The sequence below is a fragment of the Chlorocebus sabaeus genome, chromosome 16, assembly GCF_047675955.1.
Source record: "Chlorocebus sabaeus isolate Y175 chromosome 16, mChlSab1.0.hap1, whole genome shotgun sequence".
Lineage (NCBI taxonomy): Eukaryota > Metazoa > Chordata > Mammalia > Primates > Cercopithecidae > Chlorocebus > Chlorocebus sabaeus.
The window spans coordinates 67,878,771-67,886,582 of record NC_132919.1 but is presented as its reverse complement, the minus strand read 5'-3'; the positions used below and the strand labels follow the sequence as shown (position 1 = coordinate 67,886,582).

The window sequence follows — 7,812 nt, the reverse complement described above, 5'->3', positions numbered from 1 at the left end:
AACGGAGGTTGCAGTGAGCCAAGATAGCACCACTGCACTCCAGCCTGGGTGACAGAGTGAGACTCTGTCTCAAAATAAATAAATAAATAAAAATAAAAATAAATAAATAAAATAGTTCTGCTGGGCACGGTGGCTCACACTTGTAATCACAGCATTTTGGGAGGCCAAGGCAGGAGGACTGCTTGAGCCCAGGAGTTCAAGACCAGTCTGAGCAATACAGCAGGACCTTGTCTCTAGAAAAATTTAAATATTAGCTGGGCATGTTGGTGTGCACCTGTAGTCCCAGCTACTGGAGAGGCTGAGATGGGAGGATTGCTTTAGCATGGGAGGTCCAGGCTGTAGTGAGCCGTGTTTGCACCACCGCAGAACCTTTCTCAAAAATAAATAAAATAAAATGTAATTTTACCTATTATATATCAGTCATAAATAACATAGTTTAGTTTTGCCATGTTGAACATTATATAACATTATATAAATGAAATCATATTATACATACTATTTTCTGTATCACTTCTTTCACTCAATAATTTGTTTGTACATTTAAGATGTATGTTGCTGAGCAATCACAAGCAAAAGATTGGAGAAGGGGCCTAACATTAAAGGAGAATGAGGAGAAGGAAGAGTTGACAAGAAAAGGTGAAAGCAGAGTCAGTTGTCAGTATGGCTTGGGGAGATAAAGGCGGCCCAGGAAGGCGCCCAGGAAAAGGCTGCCACGTGAGGCAGGACACAGAAGACAATTGAGGAAAGGTGATTCTTATAAGATGGTGAAGGTGCCATTGTAGGTGTTGGACTCTGGCACAGGCACTTGGCAGAGTCTCTGCTTTGGGCTGAGATCAATACACAACAGCGTCTCATCTCCGCAGGTACAGAGCTCACATATGTTGGTGCTTGTGGAGGCCTTCTGTTCCTCTGGTGTAGTTAAAGCCTTATTTGGGGCGTAACTTTCAGACTGCACCAATGAATCCTGAGTAGGTTCTAGCTCAGTATGTGGACCTGTGACTTCAGTCAGGCTTCGATGCAGAGTCTGAACCTGGTCTGGATGAGAAGCTGTAGTCTTCTCCAGGGCTGTGGAATGTCCAATCTCTATAGTGGGTTCTGAAGTGATGGCAAGCCCCGGGTCTGAAGGCTGAGTTGAGGTCTCCTCCATGGTTGGAAATGGTTTAACCTCTGTAGTAGGTTCTGTAGTTATGGTAAGTCCAGAGGTTGAACTGTGACTTGAGTCAGGTGTGAACCTGGTCTGGATGTGGAAGTGTCACCTTAGGGTACTTTGGAGGAACTATAGTCTTCTTCAGGGGTATAGAATGTCTGACCTCCGTAGTGGGTTCTTGAGTGAGGGTAAGTTCCAGGTCCAAAGGTGGAACTGTAACGCTGGGTGACATTGGATGCTGAGCTTGATGCTGACCTGGTGTTGGAATTGTTACCTCTTGATATACTAGAAGTTGGGGTACAACTTTCTTAGGAGGCTGAGTTGGGGTCTCCTGCATGGTTGGAGAAAGTTCAACCTCCATAGTGGGTTCTGGAATGATGGTAAGCCCCAGGTCCAAAGGTTGAACTGTGACACTGGGCAATATTGAATGCTGAGCTTGATCCTGGCCTGGTGTTGGAACTGTCACCTCATAATGAGCTGGAGGTTGAGCTGCAACCTGCTTAGGTGGCTCTGGAGGCTAAGCTGGGACCATTTGCTGGCTTGAAGATTCTACCTCCTTAGGGAGCTCTGGAGTCTGAACTGTAGCCTCCTGCTGGGTTGGAGAAGGTTCTGCCTCCATAGTGGGCTCTGGAATCTGAGCTGGAACCTCCTGCTGAGTTAGAGATGGTTCCACCTCCTGAGGGAACTCTGGAGGCAAAGATGAGATCATCTGCTGGGTCAGAGAGGGTTCTATCACCATAGGGGGCTCTGAAGACTGAGCAGAGATTGCCTGCTAGACTGGAGAGGATTCTACCTCTTTACGTGGCTCTAAAAGCTGAGTTGGGGCCTACTGTAGGACTGGAGATAGCTCAACCATCTCAGGTGGCTCTGATGGCTGAGCTGCTATCTCCTGTTGCAATGGAGGACTGACCTCTTCAGTGGACTTCGTGGGATGACCTGAGGCTTCCTGCTGGGTTGCAGATGGTTCAACCTCCTTAGGGGGCTCTGGTGGCTCAGCTGGGAACTCTTGCTGGACTGGAGAAGGCTCTACCTCCTTAGGGAAATCTGAAGTCTGAGCTGTGGCCTCTTGCTGGACTGGGGATTCAGTCTTTTCAGGAGAATGCAGAGGTGGGGAAGGGAGATCAGGCTGGGCTAGAGAAAAGTCAGCCTGTTCAATAGGAATAGGAGGGTTGTCCTGCTGGATTGGAGAAAGTTCAACCTCCATAGTGACTGCTGTAGGTAGAGTAAGCTCCATATCCACATTTTTAACAGTGGTATTAGGCAAAGTTGAATTACTTCTGAATATTGAAGATAGATTTAGAGGTGAAAATATCATCATTCAATGAACTTTCAAAGTCTGAGGAGAGCTAAGTTGGAGGCTGAGTTGTGGGCTTTTGATGGATTAAACTAAGTTCATCATTTTCAGGGTTATTTAGCTGCTGAATTATAATCTCTTGCTGGTATTTCAAATGTTGAAACTTCTCAGGGGACATTAAGGGCTGAGCTGGAGCCCCCTGTTGGGTTAACATTTCAACCTGATTAGTGAAGTCTGGAGTCATGGTAACCACATGATCCACAGGTTTAACAGTGACATTGTGCAATGTTGGAGGTTGAACTTGATCATGACTTAGAGGGGAAACTGTTACCTCCTGATGCTCTGGAGGTTGAGCTACAACTTCATTAGGGAGCTCTGGAGTCTGAGCTGGGGCCTCTTGCAGGATTAGAGAAGACTCAACCTCCTCAGGGATCTGTGGATGCTCAGCTGCAGCCTTCTGCTGGGTTGGAGAGGGGTTCTCATTATTAATAGGTTCTGGAGATTGAACTGAAGTCTCCTGTTGAACTGCTAAAGGCCCAGTCTCTTCCAATGACTCTGGAAGCAGAGGTGGGCCCCTGTGCTGGGTGGCAGAAGGTTCTACATCATTACCTGGCCCTGAGAGCTGAGCTGTAGCCTCCTGGTTGACTGGAGAAGTTCCCACCTCTGCACTAGGCTCTGTTGCTATGGTGAGCTGCACGTCTGGAGGCTTCACAGTGACACTGGGCAAATCTGAATGCTGAGCTTGATGGTGACCAGGAGGTGAAACTGTGACTTCATGATGTTCTGGAGGCTGAGCTGGGGCCTCCTGCTGGGCTAGAGAAGACTCAGCCTCCCCAGAAGACTCAGAAGGCTGAGCTGACTGCTCCTGCTCACTGGGGGAAAGTTCAGGCTCCATAGGAGGACCGGGAGGCCCAGTTGCAGCCTCCTGTTGGCTTGCAGGTTTCACCTTTTCTGGAGGCTGAGTTGGGGCCTCCTGCTGGGCTTGGGTAGATTCTGCCTCCTTGGTAGGCTCTGAAGTTACAGTAACCTCTATATCTGCAGGTTTAACTGTAATGTTGGGCAAGTTATAATAAGCTTGATCCTCACCTGGAGGTTGAACTATACCTCATGATTCAGTAGAGTTTGAGCTAGACTCTCCATAGAGGACTGTGGAGGCTGAGCTGGGGCCTCCTGCTGGGTCTGAGAAGGTTCAACCCCCGCCCCCAGGAAACTCAGAAGGCTGAGCTGGCTGCTTCTGCTCACTGGGGGAAGGTTCAGCCTCTACAGGAGGACCTGGAGGCTCAGCTGGGGTCCCTTGCTGGGTTACAGAGGGTTTCGTCTCCTCAGGGTACTCTGGTGTCTGAGCTGGGGCCTCTAATTGGGTTGAGGAAAAGTCCACCTCCTCAGGGTGCTCTGGAGGCTGAGCAGCGGCCTGTTCCTGGCTTGATGTAAGTTCCTTACCTGGCTCTGGAGTTACCACAAGCTCCACATCCACAGGTTTGACTGTGACACTGGGCAAGCATGAGTGCTGAGTTTCACTCTAACTTTTCAATGGAATATTTACCTCATGATGTATCAATGGCGGAGCTACAGTCTCTTCAGAGGCAGGTTGCTGCTGTGCTGGGGTCTCCTGCTCTGTTGAAGAAGAGTGGACCCCCTGAAGCGACTGTGAAGGCAGAGCTGGGGCCTCCTGATGGGTTAGAGAAGGTTCTACCTCCTCAGAGAGCCATGGAATCTTCGCTGGGGCTTCTTGATGGAGTGAAGAGGACTGGATGTCTCTTCTTCAAGGGTCTCTGCAGTTTGAGTTTTGGGTTCTAGACGGAATTGACAAAGTCCAACTTGCTCAGGGAGTCCTGGAGGCTCATCTGGGTTCACCCAGATTTCTGGGCAGGCAGCCGGGATACAGTATATTCATACGTGAATATTCATTCTGCTGAGGTTTTGATATAAATCGGTGTGGAGTTCCAACAACGTTAGCAAGTTTCCGATGCTGAGCTAGATCTTTCTTTGTGTTCTTGGGCGAAACAATAAACTTGTCTGCTTTTGAATCCTTACTGTCTAGAGGTGGAGCAAGTATTTCATCTGCCTGATGATCTGCAGCCTGATCTAGATCTGCAGTTTGAACCTTACTTTTGAGGTGAGGAGGCTGAACTAGGGTCCTAGATCTGCAATTTGAACCTTACTTTTGAGGTGAGGAGGCTGAACTAGGGTCTGGTTCTGATGCCAGTCCAGCATTGGAACCACCTCCATAGTGGGTTCTGGAGTGATGGTAAGTCACAGGTCCAAAGGTTGAACTGTAACGCTGGGTGACGTTGGATGCTGAGCATCGGAACCACCTTTGGGAGCCTTTCTTGTCCAGTCTGTCTGTCATTTAGATTCTGGTGTGCAGCCAAGAACTGCTCTGGTGGGGGGATGGGGCAGCTCTCCAGCTGAATCCATATCCAGGAACCGAACCAAATTCTCAGTCAATTTCTGGGGTGGGGCTGACATCTTCGAGGAAGCGGAGGGCCCCAGGTAATCAAAGCCCCCGGTTCTGCCGGAGGAGTAAGTGCATGGGGAGATTCCCATGGGAGATAGGATGAGCCAGAAGACCAGGGCTCAGACGGCCGCAGGGGGTTAGAGGTCCTCGATCCACTCCAGAGGCTAAGCCTCCTTGACTAGTAGCCACAATAGTTGCCACGTGAGGAGGGGCCATAGGCACCAGAAATGCAGCTGGGACATGACACTTGCTGGCGCCCTGCACTGAGCGGGAGCCATTGTGGCAGCCCTGAGACAAACCTGACAAACGCGCCCCGCCCCGTCCTTTATGACACCTTTATTTACGCCACCGTTACTAGGCTCGGTCCAGATCTGCTCCCTGTCACCAGGGCGATCTTATGTCACAATCCCGCCCAACGTCCCCTTCCCACCCTGGCCCCGCCAGCACACCCCTCCCCTTCCCTTAGTGAGGAAGGATTTGGGCCGCAGACCTGGGTGGTCCCAGGACTCCAGCAGCCTGTGGTGGTGGGGTGGGGTCGGGTGGGGTAGGGTCGAGGTTGAGCTTCCCAAGGAAGTCACGGGACCTCACTTCAGGATCTTCAGAAGTGCTAGTCCGGCTCTGCCAGCCTGAACTCTTCCTCCTCCAAGGTGAAATCCGAGCATACTCTTCCTTCCAGGGAGAGCAACTGACCTGCAAAATGGGCGCCAGTTCTGGTGGCAGGCACGACGCACATGACAGTCATTTATTACAAAATGTTGCCATTTTCGCTAAACTTTCAGTATCTTTTGTTGCATGTTTGATAACGAATTCACCACCCTACTAGGTAGGGCTGCCAGGGAATAAGCAAGGACTCCACATTTTCTGTAGGAGGGGTGTTGGGGGTGGACAATTCAGTCTGGGAGAGAAGGCTTTAATCCGAGTGAAAAGCCCTTTGCACTGGCCTGGGAGGAGGCTGAACTGTCATCCTGCCTTGACTCAACACAGCCATTACCCTAGAAGTTACAGCGCCACCCTTCAGAGATCTACCCTGCGTGCACACATGGAGAAGAGGCTTAGGCTGTTAAAGTCAACATGTTAAATAATGTCCTGAAATGCGACTGTAATAAGAACACAGCTGACTTCCCCCACAGCCACTTACCTATTTTATTACTGTCTGGCACAATTACCAGCATGTAAACTCCAAGAAGGTGCTTCATCTTACTCCAGTGCCTAGCAGAGGCATAAGGTGCATAGTAATGGTTTTAAAGTGGAAGGGATTCCAAGATTCACTTCATTTAGGGATGGATCTATTGTTATAATCAGATTTCTGAAATCAGTGCTGACTTCCTCTCACATTTCACAGGAAGCGAGACTTCTTAAAGCTTGAGGTTTTCTTGGTGGGTTTTATTTAAATTGAATTAAAATATTTATTTTACAGGGAAAACCTTCAAAATAAAACACTTTGCAACTTTGGGGTGAAAGTTAAATAAAACACTCTAGCTCCAGATTAAGTTATCACTGAAATGAAACACTTTTGCTCCTTTCTTTTAAAAAAAAAAAAAAAAAGAACATTTCATATGTAGTAAATAACGATTGTTTTCTTTTGAGATTAATTTAGAAACTTAATCCCTATTTAAGCGCTTTCATATGCAGTCATGCGTTGCCTGCCATGTGAGGAGCTTGAGAAAAGTGTCATTAGGTGATTTTACCACTGTGCTAACATCATAGCGTATACTTACACAAACCTAGGTGGTGTAGCCTACAGCACACCTAGGCTATATGGGATGGCCTAGGACTCCTAGGCTACAAACCTGTACCATATGTTACTGTTGTTAGGTTTTGAAGAAAAAGCAAGGGTTAAAGAAAGACACACACACAGAAAGAGGTCAGCTCAACAGCAAATGCAGGTTTTACGTCCAGCATAAACCCTACAGAAGTGGGAGACCAGCCTAATGCCAGAGCCCACCACTGCTTACAGGCTGGGGCAATGGATAGGTAAGGGGCAGAGGGATCTGGGCAGTAGGGCTTGCTGCCTGGCAGGATACTGATGAGATGTTCCCATCATGAGGTGGTTCTGGCCCTTGTTCCAGCAGGATGTCATCATGGTGTTCCTTGGATCTTTGTCCAGCAAGATATGACAAGGATGTTTCCTTTTTTTTTTTTTTTTGAGATGGAGTCTCACTCTGTCAGCCTCTCACCCAGGCTGGAGTGCAGTGGCGTGATCTCAGCCCACTGCAACCTCCGCCTCCCAGGTCCAAGCGATTCTCCTACCTCAGCCTCCTGAGTAGCTGGGATTACAGGCGCGCACCACCATACCCAGCTAATTTTTGTGTTTTCAGTAGAGATGGGGTTTCGCCATGTTGGCCAGGCTGATCTCGAACTCCTGACCTCAAGTGATCCGCCCACCTCAGCCTCTGGCAAAACTGGGATTACAGGTGTGAGCCGCTGTGCCAGGCCAGGGATGTTTCTTTAGTTGGGCTTTGTCTGCCCTGTGGTCAGGTGGTTAGGTAGGATGTTTCTCATGGCCTGAACCCCTGTGAAATGTTTCACTTTGACTGAGGTCTGCAAAATAGCAGGGAGCTTACAACATGGTACAGTTTGGACTAACATTTTTGCCTTTTACTTTAATATAAAAGGAAGAGGGGTGTTGTTGATTGGCTGCTTCCTTCTGAATAGGGGCGCTGTACTCAGCATTTGGGTTTCGAAGCAGTGGGCATTCCACTTCAGAGTTGTTTTCCTTGAGGTGCTGATACTGGACTTGGTGGAGGAGAATGATAGTATTCATGTGTTTCTGGGTGGTTGACTGAACAAGGGAGTTCAGCCTTTGGGAGATAAAGCAGGATATGAAGGTGAGTACACATGGGTCAACTGTTAGTATTAGGAGGCAGAAAATTAGGGGTCCTCCAACCGGCTATCCTGGTACCAAGTGTAGCA

General features: G+C 48.7%; 1 pseudogene; it reads right to left on the bottom strand.

Annotated features, from left to right (window-relative positions):
- Window positions 1-652: 652 nt before the first annotated feature.
- On the bottom strand, window positions 653-1,766 carry LOC103243346 (leucine-rich repeat-containing protein 37A2-like; annotated as a pseudogene).
- Window positions 1,767-7,812: the final 6,046 nt, after the last annotated feature.